Source organism: Perognathus longimembris, chromosome 2, assembly GCF_023159225.1.
Source record: "Perognathus longimembris pacificus isolate PPM17 chromosome 2, ASM2315922v1, whole genome shotgun sequence".
Lineage (NCBI taxonomy): Eukaryota > Metazoa > Chordata > Mammalia > Rodentia > Heteromyidae > Perognathus > Perognathus longimembris.
The window spans coordinates 67365937-67377698 of NC_063162.1; the positions used below are offsets into that span (position 1 = coordinate 67365937).

Sequence of the window (11762 nt, forward strand, 5' to 3'; positions counted from 1 at the left end):
GTGCTTGCCTCGTATACATGAAGTTTTGGGTTCAATTCCTCAGCACCACATATATAGAAAATGGCTAAAAGAGGTGCTGTGGCTCAAGTGGCAGAGTGCTAGCCTTCAGCAAAAAGAAGCCAGGGACAGTGCTCAGGCCCTGAGCCCAAGCCCCAGGACTGGCAAAATAAAAAATAAAAAATTATAATAAAAACTAAGAACAAAGGGAAAAGCAAGACTTGAGCTCCACATGGGTGTCAGAAATTCACAAGTGCAGACACAGACAAGGACTTCTATATTTGGGAACTTTCCCATGAGAAACTCCCATGTTCAATACACCTATCTATGGAGAGATGTACAAACAGGACCTCATAGATATAAACAGGGCACAATAGTGATGTACTCCCATCTACAGAGACACAGTGGTGATCATGTGTATTCCTCACATTCATGCATTGTAGTGAGATACTGAATTCAGCTCTGCTTGCTGCAAGGTCTGGGTGCTCAAGAAAGGATGGGTGAGAGGTGGGAAGCTCCGGAGGAAGACCCCTGGCATCCGTCTTCCTCTAGAGTCCTAGGCAGGGCCTTTCCTTCGGCATTACATTCTCCCTTGCACCAGATGTCACAGTCAGTGCTGAAGTCTCTGATGATGGCAAATTGTACTCACTGCCACCATTCACACATTGAGAATCAAGGTAGTCTATGTATTCAGCCTGACTTGGAGCCATGGTACAGGCATTTTCTCAGGAAAACCCAAGGCCACCCTCTAACCCGGTGTGCACCACCATCACTGGGACTGTGCTGCCGGTCCAGCCACCCAAGGCGCTAATCCTGTACCCTATCCTGATGCCATATGGTTGACACCTCCTGCCTGTTCTAGGATGTGACGCCTGTGTGAGTGCTACAGGTATAATCCATGCTTGTGACAAAGTACTTGGTGTGCCTTTTCTCATTCTTTTATAATGATGTAGACTTATTCTTTTTTAATTTCCAAAAGCCAATATACCAATAACCTACTCCACGTCACAGCGCCGTAGGGAGGAGAAAACCGAAGCTGTAGTACAGAACAGCCAATTCAGCTCCACCGTGGTAAGTACTTTCTGTGTCTCCACCTCCAGGACCCCATCCCCATGTGTTACTCCCACAGCAAGTAGAGGCATAGGCATCATCTTTCTCCAACACGGGGATCAGGCTACTGGAAAGGAGTGAGGGCAACTCAGCTCCTCTTAAGAATGGAGGGAAAGGGAAACAGCTGAGAACAGCAAACTGGGATCCGGTGCTGCAGTGCCCATTGCTTCCTGTCCTACTTCTCTGGGCGGCAGCACATCTGGACTGCCTCTGCCAGCGCCAGGCAGTCAAGGATGTGCTTCCTTTCTGTGGACAGTTCCTTCTCAGAGACCTGGCCCAAGAGCTTCTGGACAAACAGCTCTTGATCTTTCAGGAAAATCTTCTGGTTGACTCCTACGCTTGGCAGATTCTCCAGTGATCCACATTTGAAATGGGAGCTTCAATATCTGTTTCGTTTGAAGCCAGGCCCCTTCTCCTCAATCCAGGTTAGTGGACTGCAAAAAGACAAGAGAATCCTCATGATAAAAAGCACATGACAGGAAAGAGGTGGGAAGGCTTGCCAACCTCCTGGGGCCAGGGCCTCTGTGGGCACCCAACTTCCTTGCAGCTGTGGCTCAACATGTTGGCTCAGTGACATCCAGATGTTCACCTCTTTGCAAGACATTAGGGACTGCGTTTCCAACTTTGGTGCCAACTGCTCTTGATTACTTTGGTCCCAGCATAGCAGAATCTACTCATTGACTTTGTGGAAACAAGTCTGGCATTCAGACCTTTCCTTTTGTGCAGTTCTGGGGCTTGAACTCAGGGCCTAGACACCGTGCCTGAGCTGGCCTGCTATAAGCTAGGCTAGTGCTCTTCCACTTCAACCACAGCTCCCCCTGTGGCTCTCTTGGTGTTTATTTGGAGATAAGAGACTCATGGACTCTCCTGCCTGCAGTGGCTTCTTCATATGGGGTCCTCATGTCCCAGCTTCCTAGTAGCGAGAATTACACAACTAATCCCTAGCCCAGAGCCTCTCAGGACTTTTTTCCTGGAGTTTTATTGTTCCTTCCAGAGTGTTCATGTATGGAAGACAGGCCATCCAAGTACCACTTGCAATCATGTGTGTTTAAAGTGTGAACATTTCATGAGGAAGGATCCTTAGTGTTCTTCTCATCACAATCTCAATGACTCTCTCACCACCACCTCCCATGCAGGAAAATGCAAACTATTGGTTCAAAATCAGTCCTCTCTATTCTATTCAGATTCTCACTGGAGCACATATCAGAGCTCCTGAAAACCTAAAATCAAAGTCAGATACATGTCGGTTCTTCAAAGTGTGACCCTCCTTTCTCTGAGTTGCTTTTGGTTGTTTCTTTTCTGGATTTCAGGTAAGAGCTGTGATGTCTGCCTGTGCAAAAGGAAGAATCTTTTCCCAGGTAAATTCTGACCTAAAGGAGAGGCCTGGTCCATTCATATTCTGAGTGTGTACAGCAAGTGATTCCACATGGTCCAACAAAGCCAGACGTGGGCTCCCTAGGGCTTCCTCTTTTTCATCCCTCATCAATAGTGACAAATCAAATATTCACCAACCAGAGCACTGACAGTGCCTCGTCCCCTTTGCAGGAAGCTGCCTGGCCACATCCTCTACCCAGTGTCAGCCCCTGTCTGTAGCGCTGCCGAGGTGGCAATTTTCTAGCCAGTCCTGAGGGACCAGGCAGGGCACAGGCCTGTGATCTCCTTCCACAGCACCTTGAGGACCCGGATACAGTCGATTTAGTCACTGCTTATATACTGGATAGCTGCATGAGTTTGGCTTAAGCAATATCTGAATGCATAGCCATAAAAACAATTGAAAAACTGCCAGTAAGTTAGGAGGGACTAGAGTTTGGGAGTAAGCAGCACTGAAATGTCCTAACTCCCTCTGGGATGTGGGGCCGGTGACCCTTCCCCTCAATGCTAAGTGAGCACTGTGAGGAAGTACAGACAGTAACTCCCGAAGTCTAAACTTGTTTTAGTGTGCTTCCAGCACTGTTAGGGAGAATTCACAGCTTGAGTGCTGCAAAAAGCAACTGGCCTAGGGACTTCAGAGCCCTGTATCAGTTAGTGGTTGAAGAGAAAATGGCTGCATAGTGTCCCAAGTTGAAGGCTCGCTCCTTTGTTGTGGGTCTATTTGGGGAGGTGCTGAAAACCTATGAGTTAGGGTCTAGTGCAAGGAGATCACTGGGTGTGTGTCTGACCCTGCCCCTTCATGGACTGTGCAGCCTGCTTTGGCCGCAGGAGGTGAGCAGCCTCTGCCACTGCTCACTCTTGATTTCATGATGTCAGCCTCACCACCAGCTCATCACAACTGTGCCTGCGCTCAAAGGCCTGAAGGGGAGCCAAAACACACCTTTCCTCCTGAAATCAATTTCTCTCTGTCATTTGTTCCAGACAAGGAAAGGTCTAACAGCGTCCTTGGGAAGACTCTTGGATGCCCACCTCACTAAGCTGGTATAAAGACTGAGTTTGCAAACGCTCGTGAATGGCCAAGCCATGCTAGCCACAAAGCATCGCCTTAGACTGCATTTGTACAACAAGGGTCGGATGGATGACCGCTACTTTCCTAGGTATTCTGTGGGCCATTTTCACGATTACTTTGTGTTCTCATTCACTCAACTACACTGTCTGAAGGTAACTTGAGGGATTCTGTCCTACGACAACAATTATCAGTAGCTCCAAATGTGTGCTCAGACAGTTTCCTTCTTGGAGCTGAAGTGTCTCATTCTAGCTTACAGAATCAGATAAGGGGGAAGGAAGAGAGAAAATAACTGGACACATGCCAAAGCATTCCTCCAAGGCACAGTCACAAGCCAGTCACAGGCTAAGAAGACAGCTGAAAGACAGTGGATAGAACCTGAGGTAATATAAATACTCTGAGTTATCTCAGAAAATTTCTCAAGTCCTTCAAATTTGAGGCAGTGAAGAATTTTAAGATGTTTCTTACACCTCCATTTCCACATCAATAAAGCTACAAGAAAGGAGCTGGGAGCAGGGGTGCAGGCCTAGAGTCCAAACTACTGGGGAGGGTGAGGCAAGAGGATTACCTGAGCCAAATAGTTCGGGACCTTCCTGGGAAAACAGTGAGAACCCCATCTCTAAAGTAAGTACACAAACAAAACCACAGTAAACATGCTTCAATTCCGTAAGCCACGACCCACTCACTGGCAAATGGAGACAGCACAAGTGAGGATCCTTCCTAGACTTTGGAAGCTGCCAGCTCTCTGCAGTAAACACCTGGCTGTGCCCCTTGGGGTTTTCTCTATTGTCATCCTTGTGAACAACGGACACATCCCAATGTCTCCTTCCTATTACTGTCTCTCACAACTTACCATTTGTCCTTGGTCTCCAGATGCACAGTCATTTTCATATATTGCTCCTCTTTTCGCTCTTCCAAAGTGGCAGACACCAGAGAAAGCTCACCAAAGAGGGACACCAGCCAAGTCAGACGAGAGATGCCACTAAATGCAGGAAAGCCAAACTGCGCCTCTTCCAATGGGCCAGCTGTGGGGAAGCACAAATACTGTGAGGACTAGCAAAAAGAGAATGCCTGACAAAGGCCAGTGGTGGGGAAGCACAAATGCTGAGGGGACTGGCAAGAAGAGAATGCTTCACAAGGGAAAGAGTCCAGCAGCCAGGGGAGAGCAGATGGACACAGGGACCTTGCCTTACCTGGTGGCTAAATGTGGACTCACGAAAACAACTCCCTTTTAATTTTGAAATTCCATTTTGCTAGTAAAATGAGATGTGCTACTGGCAGCAGCACTCAATTCAGCTAAAGAGGGTAATAAAGACTTTTAGGCTTCTAATATAGTCAGCATATTTACATGTCCATATATAGCCCCATATGCGTGTGCGCACAAGTGCGTGCACACACACACATACACACATATCTCCATGCTCTTCAATAAATGATTGAAAGTCATCCAGCAGCCAAGCACAGTGGTGCAAACCTGTAATATCACCTACAGGACAGGGACACTTTTGCCCAGGCCAGCCTGGACAAAAGTTAGTAAGATTCTATCTCAAAAAGCAGGACCTGTAGTCCTAGGTACTCAGGAGGCAGAAGGGGTAGGAAGATCACTGACTCAGGCTGGCACCAGCTAAATGTGCAAGACCCTATCTGAAAAACAAACAAACAAAGCAAAAGCAAAAGCTGAAGCATGGCTCATGTGAAGCAGGTCTGAAGTCCTGAGTTATTTCCCATCACCACCCAAAGGAGACGAGCCACCCTCTATCGGCCCTGAAACATAGATTCTTATAAACTCCACAAGAAATGGCACACATCAGAATATCTTAAAAGACTGCAGAAAACAGCAATACCTTTCATCTAGTTCAAGGTCAACAAGCTGATAGAGTACTAAATGTTTCCTTAAGTCTTCATAAAAGTACACTCAGGTATTAGGATTAAGTATTAGAATTTCTGCTCAAACATGATGCTCAAATGCTCACCTCTGGCCTTAGCCCAAATCTTAAACAGAACCTAAACTGAAGACTGCGTATATGTTGCATTATGTTGATGAAACATTTGTTATGACTGTGACATTAACACTTAAAACAATGAGTATGCAGTAGAAGAAGACCCAGAGAATTTGGTAGCTCATGTCTATAATCTAAGCTACTTTGTTTGAGGCCAGCTGGGCCAGGAAAGTCTATGATACGCTTATCTTTAGTTTACTTCCATAAAGCCATAAGTGGAGTTGTGGCACCTGTGGTAGAGTGCTAGCCTTGAGGGAAAAAGCAGAGAACATTCAGACCTATGTGCAAGCCCCAGCGTGACACACAGAAAAGTTCTAAGTAAAAGCAAACAAAAGTTAGAGAAAGCACTAGGATCGAAGGGAAGCATCAGACTTAGAAGGAAAATCGGCTCTGTCTGGGTTGCTTACCATCTCCTGTAGTTCAACTCCTCTGAACACATTACTAAAAAGCTCCTGTAAGTTTCTGCCACATAGTGAAACTCCAGCCTGGCTTGTCACATGACTGGTATGTGAGCTCAAGGCCTATGAGCATCTATTGTTTTACCTGTACCAAAGGTAATAATGGCCAACTTTACATGACTATCATATGAGTTATATGACACTTGAATTGTTATCCCTCCTGTCACAACTCTTGTATGACATTTTCAATGACCAGACAAACTATGAAGTTGCATTGTTTTGAAACTATTGAACACATGAAGGATCTTACACTCAATGAGGTCGAGGATCCTAAAGATCTGCTTTCCCTAAGAAAAATCACTCAGGTGACTGAGTGATCACTCAGGACTCAGGTCCTGACTCCCACATGAGAATCCATCCATCCATGAGAACAGGAAGCTCTCAAAGAATGACTACCATACAGTATATAGTCCAATATACAATACATGAAATACTGTCCACCCAGCCAATGTTCCTATAACTTCCGGAAGAAGGAAAGGAGCTGGGCATTCAATGTGTCTGCACACTAAAACTGACCTGTGAAGTGAAGGGATCCTTTCAGCAGTTCTTTCCCCACGACTTCTTTTTTCAGGAATGCAAATTCCTCCATCAAGAGTTCTATGTGCTCTTCATGCAAGACCTTTCCTGCCATGACAAAAATGGGAAACACAAGCCAGTTAGGACCACTGTGTACAGTTGCACATCTTGAGATTCTGTGTCTGCCTCAGGACAGGACACATGTTCCTTATAAATATTGCTCCCAGCAGGGTTCCAGTGTCTTACTGCTTGGTTGTAAACATGGCAGAGGGGTCCAGTGGGATGAATCTGGGCCCCTCCTCCCACAAACAGACCAATGCTTTTGTTTTGCCCTCACAGGATGGAAGTGGCTCTTAAGGGGAGTTCAGATCTTCTCTGTGTGAATGTGCCAGCCAGCCTTTCCACATTTCCACTGGGTGTGGGACAAAAGGAGGCCCACTCCACATGCCAAGTGGATACAGCTGGTTAAGCCTGGAATTCTAGCCTTTGTACTGAGCCTCATGTAAATCTCTTTTCTTTATGAGATACCAAGGCTCAGGGATTCCGTTACAGCAGGAGCAAGTAAAACACCTACTTCAAGAGTTTATCTGAGCATTAAGTACAGTAAGTACATAAAAGAGTTTTCACATTCTTCACATACAGTGAACATGTCTAAATAGTTGTTACCTAGGTGAAAATGTAGAAACTACAGAAAAGACACATAGAACAATCAAGTACTCTGATTGGGGCACTTTTCTATTGGCAATATAATCAGCAAAAGGTCCTGACTCTAACTTGTGTCAAAAGAAACTATATATATATATATATACATATATATATATACTCATATATATGAAACATATTTTACATATGAACCCCAAATATATGGAAACGAAGGACTTTTTTCTGAATTTATTCTTTTTTGCTGACTCTGTATTCTGGATTCTGCAAGTCCCTCATCCTCACGGATCCAGCTCTGCCAACACCAACCACCACCACGCCCAACTTCCTCACAGGCTGAAACACAACAGACCAGGTGGAGTTTGTCATTTAGCAGAGAACAGCAAAGGAAAGCCAAGAGCAAGCAGGAAGAGCTACCGTCCCACAACACAGGAAGCTGTCATACTGTGGCTGGACTAAGGCTCTCCTGGGCTCACAGGTAAGTCAGCTCTGCCCAACACATCCTGACGTGGCTTTACTCATGTTTTTGTGTGAAAAACTTTCCAAGTGCCCACCTCCAATTGGCTTTCTCTACCTATTGCCACCTCTCTATTGATGAAAGAATTCTCTGCTGAAAGTTCTGCTACCCAGCCTGAGCTGTGGCCTCGTCCTCTATCTTCCAGGGACGTGAGTATCTGATGAGTCCTTCAGCAGTTACTGCAGCTATATAAGATGCTGGCAGACAGGGGCACTTGGAAACAGGACCTACGTGGTTGACGTCCTTACTATAGCTCTCCACAGGTTAGCCACCACCATGGCCACTCTACTGTGACACCTTAAATACCATCTCAGTGCACTGCTGGGGGCTACATGGATATTGATTACAGGGAATATCAGGTCTACATTTCAAGATTATGAGACAACTCAATGTAATCTGATTTCTACAAATTACTTCCATGTATCCCTTAAACCCAGGTGTTGAATGTTTCTGAGCACAGAAATAGGAATGTCACCTCAGACTTGTCCCTTCCCTTCACCTTTGTGATCTGTCACCAGCTGCCACCCCTGACACTGCCCCTCTTCTTTTCTCTTTTGCTCTAGCCTTAGCTCAGATTTCTTCCAAGTCTTTCAAGGTATGCTAGAAATGTTCTTATTACTGACATCTTATTTTGTTCCACGTGGCCAGAGAATATTCTTTCAATGATATAAATCTCTTGCAGTGTGCAGAGACTTTTCTTTTGGCATGTGTGCCAGTACTGGGGCTTGAACATGGGGCTTCATGCTCTCCCTTCCTTGGCTTTTGCCCTTAATGCTGCTGCTCTACCATTTCAGCCACACTTCTACTTCTGATTTTTTGCTGGTAAATTGAAGAGCTGCTCAGGTTTCTCTGACCAGGTGAGCTTCAAACCAGGATCCTCAGTTCTCAGCCTCTTGAGCAGCTACTGTGAGCCACCAGTACCCAGTTCTGAGACATGTTTTATGATACAGAATATAGTGCTATAATTTGGATCTGAAGTGTCTCTCCCAGAAGCCAAGGTATTCAGCATCAAGAAGTTAGCAATCCTGGATTGTGGGGAACCTTTATCAGGCAGGACCTAGCAGGAGGTCTTCTGGTTATTGGGGACCATGGCTTCTCCCTTCTGCTCATGAGTGAATGGCTTTCTTCTGAGACATGTGTCCTGTTGTGTTGGGCTACCTTGCCACAGGCCCAAAGGCAATAGGGCAAATGACCATTGACTGGCACCTTCAATTTCTGACCCAACATAGACCTTTTACTGTATGAACCAATTATCTCAGGCATTTGTTTCAGTAATGCTAACGTGAATAACCTACTTGGTAATGTATAGAGCAGAACTGAAAAGATGGTATTAAAGAAATCAGTGTGGTTTTTGAGAAAGCACAAAGGGAACACACCTATTAATCATAAAAGTAAATCAAAGTCCTAGATTAAACATCCTCCCCTCCCCTCGATCTATGAGACACTAATGTTTGGCACTCCAGACCTGAAAACAGAGTTCAAGAAAGTTAGCATTCAGAGCATTATGTTCCACCAACTTAGAGAAAGGAATCTTTATGAGATGAAATGTTTGGAGAAAAAAGGAGAGTCACTAGAAGAAGTTTAAAGTGAAGTGAAGTGAGGACACAGGATGTGGCCATGGAAGAGATATTGAAAACCCAGGTTCTTCCTCTTTGCTTCCTGACTGCTATGAGGTAAAGAGATGAGCTCCTCCACGGACCCCACTGTGAGGTACTGGGACACCACAAACCTCAGAAACTTTGTCATAGTAAGAGAACGCTAGTGAACATGGAGAGAAAAACAGGCAAAGGAAGAGCAAGTTAGAAATAGCCATCATAATAGAAATCGCACTTACCTTTTGGCTCCAACAAATCATACTCTGAGAGCGTATCCTACAAGCTACCCAGTAAAAAGAATTTGGCTTACCCTTGTTTATAAGAAGCCAATGATAAAAATAATCAGCTAGTAGTAGAGTAGTTATGTAAGCAATGTTGTATCTATAAAATTGAATATGATATAACTACACAAAAGAATGCATTGGTTCCCTATGTACTGAAAGTAAATACTCTCCAAGATATATATTGTTGGGGGAGAAAGACAAAGATACATAACAGTATAAATTCTCTGCTACACTTTATATATAGCCTGGTGGCTCATATCTGTAATATTAGGTACTCAGGAGGTTGAGATCTGAGGATCACTGTTCAAAGCCAGCCTGGGCAGAAAACTGAAATTCTCACCTTCACTTAACTGAGCCCCTTCCCATCCACAAAAAAAACAGAAAATAAAAAACAAAACAAACAAAAAACAATGGATGTAGACCTACAGCTCAAGTAGTAGAGTGCTAGCCTGGGGCCCAAAAATTCACAGACAGTGCTCAGGTCCTGAATTCAAACCCCAGGACTGGGACACACACACACACACACACACACACACACACTAAATGGATGGATGAAGGGAGGAGTGCTTGTATGATTATAATCTCTCTGACGCGATGGCCAAGAAGAAACTAGCACCATGCCGTAAAGAACATGAGTTACTGGGTAACTGAGAAACAGAGGTAGGAGAAAGAGGAGGGTTCATCCTCAGTCTTTCAATGTCTTTTATCATTTAGAAATAGGGGAAAGAATAAACAACCAATTAAGATGGGTGTGGATAACTGAAGGGTGCTCAGAGGTTAACAAAAAACAATAACACCAGAGCTGGCAGTGCCTCTACTGACTCTCCTACGTGGAGTTCCTATGAGCTGGATGTCCTGTGCTGTTCCATCTCTGGGACTATCTTCGTCTCACCGTGTCCTAATCAAAACTCACTCCCAAATCATTCTGACTCCTCATGCATTTAGGTACAACTTTGGTCTCCTCTCACCTGCTGGGCTCACTGCAAACTTGCTTTCAATTCCACAAGTCTCTGTTTCAGCAAGGAATGTGGGCCACAGGGCATCCAAACCCCACTGCCACATTCCAGATTCCTCAGCCACATGTCCCTGGACCTCACAAATAGCAGACACGCCACTGGATCTTCTTTAAAACTCTCCTTCCTCATCTTTTCTCACCTCAGGCTGCTAAGGTTTGCTGACACATATCACCCTGTTCCTTCTTCACCCTGCCCTACAGGTGAGCTTATCTCCCTAAGCTCAATGGTTATGCCTCTGTGGTTGGCTCTCCCCCATCCCTCCAGAGTGGGAAACACCATTCTTCAGGCTTCCATGACCACCTCTGTGCTGAAAGGTTGGAAGGCAGCAATTTGAGTTGTGGGTTGTTCCTTTCTGCCAGATCCAGTTCCAGCACATAATGCAAACTGGGAATTCTTCAGACTGTCTCATCATCACCTGGACATTCATGCTCTGCTGAATTCCAGTCTTTCACCCACCTAACTGACAACCTTCTCACCTTCTGGGCAAAGACTCATGGCCACAGTTCTATCAGCCTGGAATGCTTGTCATCCAGGGTCATTCCTTAGGCAATCATTCTCTAATAACAAAGGGCTGGTAGTGCTGAGGATCCTCTGCCCTTTGCTCCCCAGCCAGCTTTGGAGTCAGCAAGATTTCTTGACAATTTCTGCCATGTGATTTCCTTCCTCTACATTTTCACTGACCACTCCAGCCCTGGACTGGATGACTGGATTACGCAATAGCCTGGGAGTCACCCAGTCTTTTAGTCAACCAACATTCAGTGAGGACCAAGTGTATCTGAGGAATTCAGTGAGAGGCCATGGGGACACATGGAGGAACCAAGCAAGCTGGGAAGCTCAGCTTGAAGTGAGAGGATAGAAGATGAGGAGAGGTAAAGAAAGAGCAATGATCCAGGCAGTGGTGGCTCAAACCTGTAATCCTAGCTAGCCAGGAGGCTGAGATCTAAGGATTGCAGTTCAAAGCCAGCCTGGGCAGGAAAGTCCATGAGACTCTTATCTCCAATTAACCACCAGAAAACTGGAAGTGGTGCTGTGGCTCACATGGTAGAGTGCTAGCCTTGAGCTCAAGTGGCCAGGGACTGTGCCCAGGCCAAGAGTTCAAGCCTCACAACTGACAAAGAAAGAGCAATGATGGAAGTGACAAGAGGGATGGTGTCCAGACAGACAGCTCTGAG

General features: G+C 45.4%; 1 pseudogene; it reads right to left on the reverse strand.

Annotated features, from left to right (window-relative positions):
* Window positions 1-224: 224 nt before the first annotated feature.
* Window positions 225-6748, reverse strand: LOC125346656 (annotated as a pseudogene).
* Window positions 6749-11762: the final 5014 nt, after the last annotated feature.